This window comes from Hirundo rustica, chromosome 7 (genome assembly GCF_015227805.2).
Source record: "Hirundo rustica isolate bHirRus1 chromosome 7, bHirRus1.pri.v3, whole genome shotgun sequence".
Lineage (NCBI taxonomy): Eukaryota > Metazoa > Chordata > Aves > Passeriformes > Hirundinidae > Hirundo > Hirundo rustica.
This window is the reverse complement of record NC_053456.1, coordinates 2562543-2579824: the sequence shown is the minus strand read 5'-3', so window position 1 is coordinate 2579824 and position 17282 is coordinate 2562543. Positions and strand designations below refer to the sequence as shown.

General features: G+C 41.0%; 1 long non-coding RNA gene across 1 annotated transcript in view; it reads right to left on the bottom strand.

Annotated features, from left to right (window-relative positions):
* The window catches only part of LOC120755391 (uncharacterized), a 31984-nt gene extending 29438 nt beyond the window's left edge, over positions 1-2546 (bottom strand). Inside the window, exon 1 of the long non-coding RNA XR_005701754.2 lies at positions 2441-2546. This is a non-coding gene — a long non-coding RNA (uncharacterized LOC120755391). The remainder of the gene's footprint in view (positions 1-2440) is intronic.
* Positions 2547-17282: the final 14736 nt, after the last annotated feature.

Here is a 17282-nt window from a genome sequence, read left to right as displayed (position 1 = left end):
TGCCAAAATCTTTAATTTCATAAAAACAGAGCTGTGTTTTCTCTCCAGACTACACCAGGTTAAAGGAGATCTTACATTCCCATTTTCTGATACTAATTCCAGAAACAAATTCTTTGCAGGACAATACACCTTGATTTTCCTTTACTACCACAGTTTCTTTGTTCACAGACATCTCACAAGAATTAAACTTTTCAGTCTTCTGTAATTACTCAGATAACCTTAAAACCCCTTTTTTATGCAGATGAGGCGAAATAAGGTGAGAAGTGTTTTCCTTGTAGGCATTTTCAAAAAAGTCCTCCATTTATATTATTAAAAACAAACAAACAAACAACAACAACAAAAAAAAAAAATCCCAAACCACAATTTTTGGAATAAAACAGAGTTCTCAAGAAATAAACCAGACAATAGAAGTTATGAGAGCACCTCATCCTTTTTCTGGGTAAAGCCAAGTTCCCCGCGTTTATCCAAAGCCATCCCTTGGTACACGACCTACCAAGGACACCAGGACACGTCCCCGCAGAGGAGCCACCTGCCCGTGGTGGTGACAGCTCTGGAGAGCAGCAAGGACACCACAGGCCCAGGCAGGAGAGTTTAAAAACTCCTGAGCCTGGATTTTCAATTGCCAAAACCTCCTGAAGGCACAACGGTAATTAATGGGTTATCTTAAATAAAGCAAAGAGTTGCTAAAGGCTCCTTTGCCTCGTGAAAATTCTTAATCTCTCCTTTAAGAGAAAGAACCTGGAAAAACTTTTTCCCACCTCTATGTCAGATGCTATTTAAGTTCCCTGCATGGCTGAAATACCTTTATCAGCCTTAACAGCAATTTCCTCCATCCTCAGCAGCTGAGGGAAAGCACAAAAACCTGGGAAAACCGTAAACTTCAGGGCAGGAATTTCGTGCACTTGCTGCCTGGGCAGTTGCTCAACAATTTTCTGGAATTTTAGAGTGCAGCTCCCCAAGTCAGGGATTTAACCCTCCACCCTCTCTGTCTGGCACACGAACTGCACATGGTGACATCTTATTGTTTCAAGGATAAAGATTGTTCAAGGCATCTGACACTACATTTGAATTATTCATCCACGGGTATTATTTATTCATCAGCTCTTGAGTTGTCTTGCTTTGCTGAAGTACCTGGTTTTTATTGCTCACGGGGAAAAAAAAAAAATAAAACCAAACATGCCATTTTCTTTGTTTTAATTGAGATTTTGTGACTTTTTCGAGCAGCTGGTTGGGTGGCACTGATGACACCCTGTGCTGGGTGTTGTCAAGTTTTGAGTAAGTGTAATTTCTGAGTACAGGTATTGCAAGGTGCTGCCAAACCCTGCACTTGATTTTCAGTGCCCTGGCCAAGCTCTGAATTTCTGGGGGACAATAAGGGACTCTAGGAGACTCTTCTGAGGGCCCCAGATTATATCTGGTGTTGTACCTGAGGGGTTTGATGTTTGGGAATGTGAGGGATAGGTCTCACCCAAACTCGCCAGAGTAACAAAAATTAAAAATCCTTGGTGTGGAAATGCAGCATGGAGCAGCCTCATTCCCTTGGATGTTACTGTATAAAGCAAATACTAAATGTCTTTTATATCTTCAGACCAGAATTTTTTCCTCTGGGCACAGCCAGCCAACAAAACCTGGGATGAAAGAGCCATAAAGGTGTGCTTGGGAATGCACAAAGCTGGGAAAAGCAAAAGTTCACAGGTTTTGGGTCTCATGCTCTGGAATAAAAGTGTATTTTTGGAACTGCAGTTCCTTTATTACGGTTTCTCTACTCTGGGATTGCACACACTTCTGATATTTAAAATGGTGACTCCCCCAGTCATGAATGGAAATATTTCTGACCACAGAACCGCCACGAGGTGAAAATGGCAATCACGTGGTTGTTTGTGTTTGAAGTGGAAGCACAAAAGGACAATCCCAAAATTTCTTCAAAGCACAAAACCGCTGACATTTTCACGATGAACACAGAATCACATGGGTTGGAAAAGTCCTCTAAGACCTTCAAATCCAACCCCCAGCACTGCCAAGGCCACCACTAATCCGTGTCCCCAAGGGCCACATCCACACTGCTTTTAAATCCCTCCTGCGATGAGGACTCCACCTCTGCCCTGGTCATCTCTTTTTTTGTTTGACAACCCTTCCAGTGAAGATTTTTTTCTTATATCTGATCTAAATCTCCTTAAAGCACTTCTAGGAGTGCAGAGTTAAAACTGGGACTTTCCTATTTGTGAAGGTAATACGCAAGGTCCTGCAGTGAAACCCCCAATACTCCAAAACATGTTTAAGAGAAAAGTTAAACTACAACAGAAGTGATCCCACTTCCCAATTTTTGCAGGCAACACACTGACAAAGCCTGTGCTCACCACAGTGGGTTTTGCACCATATGACTTCACAGTAATGGTTTCAACTTTAAAAAAAATAAAAAGGTCTGCAAGGCTTAACTCACCAGTTCAGACATTTCCCTTGCAGTTAAAAGTTGGCTTGCGATGAAGGCTTCAGTCTGGGAACAATCTTCACCCACTTGAAGGGGGGAAAAAATCCCAGCATCTTACTCCTAGGCACTGTTGTTATGGTGGTATAAATTGCATTTTATCAGTTTCAGCTGTTGTTGTGGGTTTTTTTGTTTTTTTTTTTTTTCTCCCTCCTGGCCTCTACATAAAAATCTGTTTCAAGCTGGAGTCCTTCAAGGTTTACTAACTAAATTTTGCTATCAGTTTCACATGCAGCCCTATTAATGCTAATGAGCTCCTTGAATTTAAGCAAGGGTAGAATCTGATCTTTCCCCTATTATGTTGTAGGCTGTCTAGGTATTTGCCTGCTCTAACTTAAAACCCATTTAGCAATTTCTCCTCTCTAATGAGGAAGCCTTGTAAAACCAGATCACAAAATGCCAAAGGTACAACACCACCAGGTCAGGGCTGCATCTCCTCCCTGACAATGCCCACTGCCGGGTGCTTCCTGGAGAGAACCCAAAGCCTTGAAATGAGCTATTATGGAACAGTTTGCCTAGAGAAAATTATTCTTGACCCGCCTCTCTCCTGGCTTGTGCTCTGAACCATGAGTTTCCCGCTCTTTACAGAGTTTTTAAAAACAGGTTCCTGTAATCAGATCCGTGAATGACAATCCAATTTTGGAGCTACGGAGGGGCCCGGGCAGTGTGTGCACAACAGCTTCCATTAATACCCAATTACTCGATGTATTTACAAGCCATTTACTTTGTTCAGATTGCAATTCATCCTGCAGTGGTTCCAAAGCAAAGCCTCCTCTTTGGATCAGCTCGCATTACAACCCCAGCCACCGGTTTTTAATAATTTCTAATTTAAGAAAAATTAACACGTAATTGCAATGAGTTCGAACTCGAGAAGGGCTGCAGCAATTGGGCCCTTCCTCTTTTCCCGTTCTGCCTGCCTCTGCTCTTCTATCACCCACAGGCTGCCAAAAGAACATCAGAACTAAAATATCCATTGTTTTGACTCAAAGGACTGTGGCCAGGTTTAACTTTGTACCCCAATACTTGCAATGATGCAGCATTTGTTTGCCACTCCTTTCCAAGCATTTCCTTACTCAGCTCACTGCAAACACTTGCTCTGTGCATTGAGAGGAAAAAAAAAAAAGATTAAATAGAATTACCTGTGTAATTTTAAAATCTGTGTAACTGTAGCTGAATTTCTGTATTGTGTATAACTGCACGTGTTATCTTTTATATTGCTCAGCCTCAGTGCACAACTGGACAATATATAAGAAAAGAAAGATCATTCATCACCTCTATCACTGATTCTGGTGGGATATAAAGTTCCCTAACCCAAACTATTCCCAGGAGGCTGTTATTGCTGAGCCCCTGGTTTTTTGGATGGAAAGTCCGAGCTGGTTCCAGCTGCAGCTCCATTCCAGGGCAGTGTGCTCCAAACAAGGAGTCAGGATCCATGCCTGGAGCCCTGGGGGAGCTGCTCTTTGCTGACATTCCCATGATCCAGGCTCCTGATCCATTAGCGCAGAAATCACTCCCCCCACCAGGAGGTCCTGACAATTAACCACCCTCCTAAAGCACTCAGATATTGCACAGACAGCAAACGAGGTAAATTAGGGGTGACGAGTTCAGAGCACCAGGCCAGGACTCAGCTCTGGGGTGAGCCTTGTGGGTGGAGAACCATGGAATGTCTTGAGTTGGAAAGGACCCACAGGGATCTCAGGAGTCCAGCTCCTAGCGCTGAACAAGACAACCCCAAGAATCCTGCCCGGTGCCAGAGATCCTTCTCCAAAATCTTCCTGAACTTGGCTGAAGGGCTCCCACACTTTGCACAGATCCCAGGGAGGACATGACAACCTTTTGGGATTTCAGCCTGTGGCATAAAGCAGAAGCAGGAAATGCAAAATCTTCTTGAAATGCATCAGTCTGGGGCTATTTGACTTTGCAGCCTTCATGTTTCCAGTGTGAGATTTGGTTTAATGAATTATATCTGTGGTTCCAGAAGAAGCAGGGTTTGTGGAGTGCTGTTTCCCCTCTCTCCAGCAAGGATTCCTCACTCTGTCACAGCTGAACTGAGGTTACATCTTTTTCCTCACTAATTTGACTCTGTCCCACGTACCCAAGTGCCCACTTTCACCACCTTTGTAGGGATTTATTTGCATTATGTTCCTTTTTTCTCAGTGGCTAAAATTGCCCAGCAACCCTGTGCAAACACAGACACCTTGTACAGTTATAAACTTCTAATTCCCTTAGGAATGGATTTACAAATCCTGATGTGTGGAGATCTTGGAAGTCTTCTGCAAAAGGGTGCAAAGGGGTGAAAAATATAGGTAAGTTGTAACGCTGGCATTAAGTGATGGATGAACACATCACTATGCTGAAAACGATCAAAGGAAATCAAAGAGATGGGTTAGAAGAACACAGAGGTTGGATGTGGCTGGTGGGAATTGCAACTCTCTGGAAATAGGGTGAAAAAAACCAGATAAATGTTGAAATGGCTTTGAATGCACAGGTAGTGCAGGCCTGGGTAAAAAGTTAAAAAAAAAAAAAAAGCACTAAAGTCACTCAGTTCAAAAAATGATGTGAGGAACTTAATTTGCGTTAGAGATTTCAGTTAGGAAAGACAAGGAGCAAAAATATGGAACTACTGCACGAAACCAGCACTTGGCTCATTTGGGCATGGCACAGAAACACGGAAACACAATGGATAGCTTAAAAATTTAAAAGAATAACTAGGGAGAATGTGAATAAAACACCCCAAAGTGAGTAGGAATTCTGCCTCAATGGAGGATCACAGAATTAATTAATGCTCTACAAAACAGTTTGAAATTATCACCTGAATGAAGCACTCTTATCACTCTTATCACTCTTTGCAAGGTGATTAAGAAGGGACGGGCCAGCCCTGAAATCAGGGACCTGCTGTGCAACAAAAATGCTGCAGAGGAAGAAATCTGAGAATATGAGGTTTAAGAAGCTCAAATTCTGTCAGAAAAACAGCAAAGCAAACCTGCCATGGGTGCTATTCCATGGATGTTAAAAATGGGCTGCATTGAATAATGCTACAAAAATTGGGAAAGCATTTTGGATAGAGAGGACAAACCAGCATTTTTCTTTTAAAAGGGTTCTTCACCAGCCACTTCCAAGTGGGAAAGTGGTGCAAAGGAAAGCAAAATTGGGTCAGAGAGCTGACGCTTCATCCAGCTGCCTGCTCCTGCCGTCCAAGCAAGGTTCTGTCTTCCTGGAGGAACAGAAAGCAAATTTTAACACCTTGAGAGTTCAAAAGTTGTGCCAGAGATTGAACTTTGAGAAGCTATGACAATAAAATGAAATCATCCATAAATGGAAGGTATGGGTGCCAAATTCTTCAGAGCTCTCTGGTCAAACCTGCATAATTTATGCGTCTTGAGGATACTGAACCTGAGCTTCTATGTTCCAAGAAAAAGGAGGAAACTTGGCTTCAGTCTATGGGCATAAACACTGCCATGTCTTCATTTCTTGGAAATAAACTTTATAAGCCATGATACTAACAAAAGGAGATTGTCAAACAGGCTCCACAGTAACTTTATTTTCCAGTTTACAAATACATGAGAGGTGAACTCAACCCAAATCTGAGAAAATCCTGATGAAGGCAAGCAAACTCTCCAGAGCCTTTGGGAAAAGCAAATGAAAGAAAGTTCAGAGTTAGATTCTGTACATATCTCTGTGTATATATACATGTCAGAGATATAAACACAGACTAAAAGAATTTATTCAATGCCGGGTAAGAGAAGCTTGAGCTTTTCTGCATTTGGCTATGAAAGTTAAAAAAACTTCCTGGTTGCCCTTTCCCCAGAGCAAACAGGGAAATGCCTCCTGCACATCATTCAGGTGGTGGACAGTGAATTCCTGGTGCTGGTCACAGCCCAAGAACCTGGATTAGGATCTATCATCAAATCCAACCCTTCCCCAGCGCTGCCAAGGCCAGCACTGCCCCATGTCCCCAAGTGCTGCATCCACATGGATTATAAATCCCTCCAGGGACTGGGACTCCACCCCTCCCCTGGGCAGCTGTGCAGGGGTTGGACTTCAGAAAATAATGGCAAAAGAGCAAAACTCCTTCAGAGGTGAGTGTGGACATCCTGAGCAGTATTGATCCCAAGCTCAGGTGTCCCTGTGCTGCTGGGAATTCTCTGTCCATGGAAAAGCCCAAGTTTAACAGCAGAAGTTACCACACCATCAGATGCTCCTCACATTTATATTCGTTGTAGCAAATCCAGGATTGACCACAGACCCCTCACATATTTTATAATTTACCAGAATCTGCTTTAGTCTAAGGGACCTAATTCTTCCACCACATACATCACCCCTCCTTCTGGCAGCAAAATTTACATCTCAAGCCGGAATATTTTTGCATACGTTTCATTTTAGCATTCTGACAGCTTAAAAAAAAAAGCTTTACTTCTGTGGAGTAAATCATCACCAACCTTGGGAAAAAAGTCCAGGAAGTTATTAATGCTCTTTTTATGCGCAGTTGTCTGTACAGTTTTGGTGTCTCCCCCCCTCTCAGCTTTATGTGGTGATACATTAACAAAGGTGTCACAGGGCATATGAAATCCAAACCAGCATCGTGAGGTTTGCAGGAACATTTAACACATGGAACTTCAGTGTTTTCCCAAGGGAATCGTGCAACCTCTGTTTACTCTTGGACTTTCTTCCCCAGACCAGCTCCTAATCTCCCTGTACGAAAAGAACGTGGCTTTTACTGCTTGGTTCATTCCCTGGACTGAAACACTCAGTGCTGGAACAACCTAAAAAGCTTCAGGAGTTTAAAAATAAAAGCCGCTGTTAAACAGGGAAAAACCTGTGGCCCTGATTTTCTGTCCTTCTGACATCCCCAAAAGAGGGTCTTTATTTAAAATGAGCCCTGAACACATAAATACTGCTGGTTCTCCAAACCTCCAGTGAGGTCTTGTTTATTCCTTGTTAATACTGTCTGAGATGAACGCACTGGAAGCACTTAACCAGCAACAGCAACAAACTTCTGCTATATTCAAGCAGAAACAAACCACTCAGCTTGTCAATATACACAAGACAGCAAATTTTCAACATTCTTGAAGGTGTTGGGGTTTGAATCACATTAAAATAAATCCTGCTTCTTCTCCCAGGGAAAAAAAAATAGTCTTTATTATTAAACTTATTGTGTGCTTTGTTATCATTTTAATAGTAATCATTTATAACTAAAACATGTAGAAATTAGGTAGATATAAAATAAATAAATACGTCTTATACTCTTTTTTTTTTTTTTCCTCAGTAAGACAGAGTCTGTGAATATCCACAGGGTGGACAAAATAAATCAGACTAAAACTGTATTCAATAGTAGAATTCTAATTAATTCTTGTGTGTTACTTGGTCGTACCCAGCACCAGAAAATTCCTGGAAAGATTCCATATTATTTAAGCACGGGAACGAGGAGAGACTCAGCTTTTGGTGGGGTCTAGACCCAGCTGAGTGCCCCTCAGTCCTGCCAGAGCCATCCTTTCAAAAAAATAGGGGCTGTTCAGACTGGAGAAGGGAAAGGTCCGGAGAAACCTCAGAGCCCCTGGCAGGGCCTGAAGGGGCTCCAGGAGAGCTGGAGAGGGACTGGGAACAAGGGCTGGAGGGACAGGACACAGGGAATGGCTCCCACTACCAGAGGGCAGGGATGGGTGGGAGATTGGGAAGGAATTCCTGGCTGGGCTGGAATTCCCAGAGAAGCTGTGGCTGCTCCTGGATCCCTGGAAGCATCCAAGGCCAGGTTGGAGCACCCTGGGACAGAGGGAAGTGTCTCTGGGCACAGTAGGGGTGGGATGGGATGGATTTTAGGGCCCCTGCCAACACAAACCATTCCAGAACTACCCTTGTGTTTGTATGGAGAAAAAGGCTCCAAAAGAGCAGGAAGAGGACATCCCGACAGGGAGATTCTCACATCTCCCACCTCCCTGCAGTGCCATTTGCATCCAGCTCCAACCCAAGGATGAAATAAGTCCTGGCCCTGGGCTACCCCCTTGCCGGGCAGGAGAAGGCAGAAGAAAGCCCTTTCCCACAGGCCCCTCCACCCTCTGGAAGCACAGGCTCCCACAGAGCCTGCATGTGTGAAGGAAAGGGAAAAAAAAAAAAGCCTTTCTCAATGCTAGGATTTCCTCCCGATGTAAATTTTCCCCCGCCGTGCCGGAGCGCAAGAGAAAGTATTTGCCGCACATCCTTCGGGCGTGAGGTCATGTGCGTTGAAATCCCCCAAAATCCCCCGGAGAGGCTTCGGGGAAAAAAAACCCTGGGACCTTCGGGAGGTGCAGCACCACCTCTTTATCAGTGCTGAGCCGCTTTTTTGGGGCGCAGGGGACGAGGAATAAAGTTTTCCCATTCCCCGATGTACAGCCCGTAGGAAGATCCCTCGAAGTGTGCACGCACAATGCACACCCTGCCTTTTCTAATCCTTTTACTCCTCCTGCCACGGCCAGCTCTGAAATTTCCTCAACGGCTGCAAACTTTTTAGGGTTTTATAATGGTAATCAGCGATTTTAGAGGGAATAAATCTCTCCCCGAGCCCATAGCTGTGGATAAAGCATCCCCAGGAATAAGTCAGGGAGAGCGTCGGCGGTGGAGAGCGCTACATTTCATGTGCTGCCACAGAAATGCTTTCTGGCTGAGGTCTAATATTAATCTATTTTGTCCCTGACATCCAGTAAAACTACAGTGTAGCAAATGCTTTTAAAACATACATATTCAATAGCAGATGCAATAAAGCATCCGGGACTGTTGGTATGAAGAAGGTTCACACACACACACACAAATATCTTTGAAACTCCAGTTAATCAAGGTGTCAAAGTAACTAAAGCAGTTTTACAGATTTTATTGAAAATAAATCACTTTATTATATACTGAAATACATATTATTGTTTCCCCGCGGAGTTTTACTGTCTGCTCGCCCTCGTTTCATTTTTTTTTTTTAAACAGAGTATCTCCTGCCCTCTTTAGTCCGGTCTTTATAACTACATTTAGCAGGAAAAACAGCGCCAAAGCCCATCTCCATCCAGCCTTCTCCTCCTGCCCTATGCAAATATCCCATTATTGGCCTTTTTCTGGCAGAGGTGGTGGAGAGGAGACCGAGGAGGAAAAGATACCATGGCTCCAGAGCCCCGCTCCTCCTCCCTGCCCAGCTGGTCGTGGGGTGCCACTGAACCCCAAAAGTTTTACACCTTTGCCTGCTCGCCCCACGCAGGGATGCGCGGAAACCGCGCGGAGCTCAGCCCAGGGAAGGAAGGCTCAGATGAGTGAAAGGAAATATTTGATGAGACCCTAATGGACATCCTAATTGATATTTATGGAGTTCCCTGCAAAACTTTTCGCTAGAGGTCTTTTTTTTTTTTTTTTTTTTTTTTTTTTTTTTTAAACTCCTGTTATTAAGGACCTGCTCTCTTTCTAAAGATGAGATCTGGCTCAGACCAGTGCATTCCCTTAAAATTCAAAATTCAATGCTACACAGAGCTCCTATTAAGTCATCCACTGGCTAATTATTTTTCCCAGCCAGGCTACACATTTTCTACCAGCTTAGTGCTATAAAATAATCGCTATTGCTATAAAATAATTTCCATAAAGTTATCACATCTACACGAAAAACTCCCCCATTATCTTTTTTTCTTTTCTCAGCATTTCTCCCTAAAGTTAGAAGATGTCTAATGCAGTCCATGTATACAAAATAAATACTTTCATCATTTTGGACTGCTTTCTAAACAGATAAATTTTGCCCTGATAAATGCAAATTCAGCAGCACTTTTTAAGATTACTTTTTTATTATTTTTTTTCCACCCCAAAACCAGTTTGAAGTGGAAGCGTGGTATCTAAAATGGGTTTAGAAAAAGCATCTGTGCTCAGGAATTTTATATATTTATGTACATTTATGTATTTCTTATTCTACATCAACAAAATTCAATTGCATTTGCTGATCAAGGGAGTGATGTGGTCTCTCCCTCTCTCCTGGTCCCTCAGCAGGACAAAAGGGGGACCCAGGTGATTGAAGAGTGCCAACCTGCAGCATCTCAAGTGCTGAATTTCAGAGTCACTGGAACTTTTATTCATCCCTGGGCACTTCTAGGTTGTATTTTATGTTTTAATGCTGATCTTTGCAGTTCTTTATCCATTTAAAGCCCAGTAACTTTTAAGAGAAATCTCAGACTCTATGGTTTCTATAGGGCGAAGGATTTTAACTCACCTCTAAACTTTTAAGCCACGAATGTGCCAAAAAATATCAAGAACTATCAGTTTTCCAAATAAGTGTTTCATTGGGGTTGTTATACACCACCAGGAAGTTCTCAGGCAATTCTGATCACAGCAAAAACAATCAAAAATAAAAGTATATGTTTTCTTTCCAGCTGATCAGCCCTGATAGCACATCAAATTCAAAGGCTTGTGTCCAGCTATCGAAGGAGAATTTAACAGCAAAAAATGTGAGTGTGCCTTCCACACTTTAAAAACTGCCTGTAATCAAAATCTAATTAGTATTCTATTTTCCTAGTGGGAAAACGGAGAGAAATGCACACAGACAGACATGGTGTTAGATATTAAGCCAAAAGATGTCTCCAGAAACCAGCCATTCATCTTGTGCCTTTTTTTTTTTTTCTCCTCTCTCTCTCTTCCTTTATCACCAACATCTTGTCTCTTGAAATATAGACATCACTAAATCAAAAACACTTACCTTTTCACATCATTATAGAATTGCTGAGATTAAATAAGAGCTCTGTGCAGCTCCTCAAATCTCAGCTATGTTTTCAAACCACCAGGGAGGGCTAGTTCTTCCTTCTCGCACAATTATCAAATTGTTGCCAATCTGAGCGTTCCCTGTATCAATCTCATTATTATTAAGCAGCTGAAATCACCTATGGATCTCATTACCATCACTTGGAAAAAGGTCAAAGGGTGACAGCTGCAATTTACTTTAAAATTATCATTGAAATAACCTTTCTTTTTAGAGACTCTTTAAGTTGTTTCAGCGTATTTCTCGAGGTGAAAAGCAGAATTTAACGACCTTAGAAATTCCCTCGGTTTTTGTCTGCTTGTTGTGGGATTTTTAGGTTTTTGTTTACTTTGGAAGTCACAGGGATATACCCATCCTTTGTTTTCCTGGTGGAAGTCCTGAGGTTACTGGGTGGCTCACTCTGTAAAAGAAAGCGAGGTCAAATCACTAAAAATGAAGTCCTTTTGAAAAGTTAATTAGTCACAGAAAATGCATGAGTATTAAGGAAAAAAAAAAAAAAAAAAAAGGAAAGAAAAGAAAAGGCAATTTTAGCAGGACTTTCTTTTAGCAACTGCTCAGTTTTCATCATTTCATCTTTTAAAGGTGTCTGTCCTTTTTCCAGCTGTAAAAAAAGTCTTAAACAGTAAAAAGAAACAATTTTAAAATAAGAATAAAAGCATAAAAATTGCCTTCCTCATGTTTTCAGACCAAAAAAAAAAAAAAAAAAAAGACTGCCAGAACTTGTTTATAAATTACAAGTAAACACAAAAGAGAACAATCCTTGCTGGCCGTCTCCCACTCAATTTTAAGTGGATCACTCTGCAAAATATTCTGCCGTTGGGTTGATATTTTTAGAGGGAAACATTTTTGCTCAGCAATGTGGAAATAAAATAACTGCAATCACTTCCTTCCTCCGAGAAAATGACACATAACATTTTACATTTAAAATTCAATTGAGAAAGAGACTGTATTTTTTTTTTTTTATTATTTTTTTTTTTTACCCAAAGCCTTGGAGCTGTGCATTCTATTTTTATTTTTATTTTTTTTCTTTGGCCTGTGGAGACTTCTGCTGCATTTTGGATCTGAACTTAATAGAAGATGCTACAGAAAGCAGCAGCTACAAGTAGTGGCAGAGACTTATCAAAAAAATATGCAAGGGGAGGACAAAAGAGATGAACAAAACAACACTCACAAGTTCAGAATATGATTGCTCTTGATGACTGTAAACTGACAGAGATTTTCATTCCTGTCTCTCATTAATTCCTCTTACTCCTGAAGTGGTATCAAGTGGGAATTCCTTTTAAAACTGCCTATAAGATCACCCATTTTTTAGATGACAGAACAAAATCTGCTGTGCAAATCAGTCATATCACCACCAAAATGATCCCCACCAACGTTTGCAATTGTTGCCATTTTTATCAGGATTTAAGGAGCGTTTTGCACCGCTCCCCTTTTTTTATGAAGAAAAGGAAGGTGCAGATTTTTAAACAGATATTGCAATCTCTGGTGTCTTACCAGAAGTATTACCTCAGTATCTACACCCTCTAGTGACTCAACACTTTCTTGCCACAAAATGCCTGAAACAGCTCTGACCAAAATACAAACCCCAAAAATAACGACAGGAAACAATGGATTCGCCTGTTTCAAAAATAAATTTGCCTAAAATGTGAAATATCTCCCTCCAGACACAAGCATTTCATTAACGAACCTTTTGTATTTCCCTCTATTTATAACTTCTCACACAAACTCCACGTATTAGCTCATAAATGTGGGTCTTGTAATACAAACAGCCATAAACACGCAACACACAGGGGCTAAAAATATATGGATATTAATGTTTGTAATAGAAATCAGCTCTATCTTCCGAAGACATCCTTTGTAGCTTTCTTGCCTTTTAAATTCAGCTATTCTTGAGCACAGTTTGTCTTTGAAATACGTCAGGATAATGCATTATTGAAGTACTGTACTGAGACTGTACATAAAATCAGTCACGTTCAACAAATTCCATTTTACTTAGGTTTTGGTTGTTTTTTGGTTTTTTTTTTCATAATTATTCCTCATTTCTATCACAGCCCCATCCTCAAGAGCTCTCTGGTTATGCCACTAAAATTAACCACATGCTACAGGTTATGTCTCCCAGGGACTTGCCATCAAGAGAAATGGAAGGTAAAGGAAGAAAGCAAAATAAAGTATATTTTCTATCACTCCTGTGAATAATAAATGAAACAAGTCGCAAAATTGAGCACCAGACAGATGAGCTAGATTTGAATAAAAACTTTTTAAATTGACCAGATGCATCAGAAGGGTTTATTTCTCAATGTGCAGATTTTGAAAGCTGTGGGGAACGACAAAACAAGGATTTAAAACCTGTCTTAAAACTTCTGGCATGAATTGGCAACGCTTGGTGCAAGAAAGAGTTAAGCCTAACAAGCAGGAAAAAAGAAATTAACTAAAGTAAGGCCCTTGTGATACAATGACACTTGCTCTATGCTCTTACAGAGAAAAACACGATGATAAAACACCACAAAGAGGAGTGTTATGAATTTTATTAATGACTAGAAGACAGTGTGCAAAACATCAAAGGTCTGTGGAAAAGATTAATGACCCCGTGTGAGACTGTTTAATTACCTCCAGCTAATTAGATTCTTGACCAAATTTTTAATATCTGCATTCCTTCTAAAGCCTAATTGAGATTCCACATTATTTATCAATCTTTCAAAAAGCCCTTAGTGTGCTGCTTTTTTTTTTTTTTTTAGGTGTTTTTCTTTTTTTTTTTTCCCTTTGCACTTTGACTCCATTTATGGTCAATTATTAAATAAATAGCAAAGCAACCCTTCTCTCCAAACTGTGCATGTGGAACACTTTCTGCCTGTTTATTTTGACTGCGAGCCTATCACTGGCATCTTTTATACATAATGAAGCACTCGGAGAAATAAACTGACCGGCCTCACTGTAAACAGCGGCGATAATATTTTTGTTATCTGGGCTGCGCTCAGGAACTCCTCATGTGGTTTCTGTAAATCAGCCTTTGGCTGCTGGCAGTTAATCCTGACTCCCGCCTTCCTTAGGCCGGGCCCAGGCGCGAGCGTTATCGCGCAAAGGGGAGAGGCCCGTCCTCGCTGTCGGATTATTTTCCCCCTGTTCGTGTAGGAATACACCAGTCCTACAAACCAGCACCGTTAAATGACTTGTCCTTTGTGAGGAGATTCATGTCAGAAGTCAAGGGGCACATGCAGTAATTATTTATTTTTAAAATATTTTCTTTTATTTTTCAGGTTTCCTGCTATCCCCCTTAGTGACCGCCAACACCCTTGGTTTTGGGTTTGCCTTGACTCTGCTTTCAGGTTTTCCACAAAACTTTTACCAACTCATTCTGGAGTGTCGGAAAAAGGAAGAAGTCAGGCATTTCAAGGCTTATGATGGAGAACATAATTTTGTGTGACTTTGGATAATAAAACACTTCCCAGTTCTGTGGTAGCAGGGAATCTCTGCTCTATTCCTTTGCTTTAGCTATAAACCCAAGTGTCTGAATTGAAACCATTTGCTTCGAAAATATTCTTGTACATTTTATTATAAATTAGAAAAACAAAGTGTGCACTCGCAAAATGATATCTTTATATTGCACTTATAAAACAAAACACTTTGGGAAAATTTCTTTGCCATTTCATATAGATTTTTTTCCAAATTATCCACTGGAGTTTAGCTCATAAAAATCATACCACATATACAGAAATATAGGGGACAGAATAAAAGAAATATATATATATTCTCTATTAAATTCTACATGTCTTCTGTTATTTGTATGAAACGTTGCTGGCTGGCACAGCTATTAAAATACAGAGGATTTTTTCCTCTGATGTGGACATGAGTGTCTGCATGTACAGACACTGAAGAATTCTACAACATTTTAATGTATGCAACTCTAATAAATGAAGGAAGAACAGGGTGTGGAGGGAGGGATCACATTTTTCATTATCACATTTGCAACAAGCCCTATCCAATGGGATACAAACACCCAGGAGTTATCACAAAAACACATCATTTAATAATATAAAAAAGTGTACGTCAAAATGGCAAAGAATGCAAATCAATACAAAAGGATAACGAACCAGGCATGGATGAGACACGTAATAAATTATCTTTAATTTCTTGGGAGTGACGAAATATCTGGTTACACACTAAATCACTCACAGGAATTCTGCAGGAATAAACTTATTTGGGGTGCAGTTGTCAAAGTCACTTGACCTCTCTGATGCAATAAAAAGCTTAAAGTACCTAAAATCTGTGTCTCCAGGTATTTATTGTGTGCTCCAGTCAGTAGAGAACTGCTCCAAGCCCATTAAACACTTTATCCTTATAGGTATGGATATTAATAATATAATTTGGTTTGTATCAATGCACCATAAATTAGGGTCATGCTTTTAGGTTTGTGACTGGGTAAAGAAAGGATTGGGGGAAAAAAAAACAAAAAAAAAAAAAAAAAACAAAAAAAAACACAGCTCCGTTAAACAGAAAACCCACTTTTTGCAAAACTGAGGGCATTTTTTATGTTTTCCCATGGAAAAGGAGGTGAGATTTTCTGTCGCCCTCCAGACCACCCTTATTTCTTTCACCAGGCTGAGCAGGGTCAGTGTTTCTCTCTCCCAGCCTGCAGGCACTGTCTGAGGGATTCTCTCTGTGCCTTTTACATCTGATCCACAGCTCCAGCCCCAAACGCATGACAGGTGATGGGTGCTCCGGTGTTTTGGCAGGACTATGATGATATTGTACAGATCTGGACAGACAAGGTGGTGATGGGATTAATTCAAATGGCAATTCAGGCGCAGTTTAACCAAATGCTGTGTGGATGTGCTTTAAACCAAGCATTTGATCTGCTTTTAGAGCCTCGTCAAGCCAGGGAGACCCTCTTTTGGTCCAAGGGGGCATCCCCTGCCCTGCTCCCCACCAGGCATCCTCCAGCCCCAGAGATTTCTCTTCTCCCCCCTGCCACAAGAAACGCTGCTTCAGGGAGCATTGAACGAATCACTGCACACTCAGGCAAACTGAGCAGTTCTGTATGGAATCATGGAATCACAGAATCATTAAGTTTGGAAAAACCCCCAAGATCATCAAATCATCCAACAGTTAACACGGCTCTGCCAGATCCACCACTAATCCATGCCCCCTAAGCTCCACCCCACCACATTTTTTTAACATTCAAATCTCCTCTTATTCCATTTATTTCCAACTGTATGGATGCTGCTGATGGTGCAAGAACAATTTCAAAGCGAACAGGCAAACAAACAAAACCCCATGCCCACAAATCAAACAGCAAACCAAAAGCTCAGTCCAACTTGACCCAGTACAAAAAACATCTGTGCTGAGAAAGAAAATTCAGGGATTGCTGCAGCACCCAGAAAAGGTAGTGTGAAGCCAAGGGAGGGCATGAGGCAGCAGGAGCATTCACCTACTTTAGAAGAGAATTTATTAGCCCAGTCTTGCCCCTGTGGCCTTTGAGAGAGTCAATAACGAGCTTGTCTCCTCTGCTTTTCCACCACACAGATACCTTCATCGCTGACCCAAAATCTGCCTCTCCCTGGGAGGGACACTCAGCCTAGAATTCTTCTCAGAGCAGAATTCCTTCATTTTTCCATAATAATCACTCTCAATATTCTTATCTGAGATTCTCCATTACATCTCACACTGGATACTTAAAGTAACAGAACAATGGAAGCTGAGTAATTATACTGAAAGAACAGAGTAAGATGAATTTTGTTGTTTGGATTTTTGTTTTGCTGAATTTTAAATAATCCGTTTTGTCCTAATCTGCTGAATTAGTGTTTGCCTTTACGCCAATATATTCTCCTATATCTGGAACTCTTGCATAATTTTACATCTTTCTACACTGAGCCTGCCCAAAACCAAGATCACTTCTAACTTAAAGTGCTCCTAAAAATTTGAAGTGCTCTATTAATTTTAAATTGCTCTACATCATGTCTGCTTAGAATCCCAACTGCTTTTTCACACAAAAAATATTAAACTATAAAACGCACATCTGCAACATAACAGCTACCCAGATTTTTTCCCTTTTAT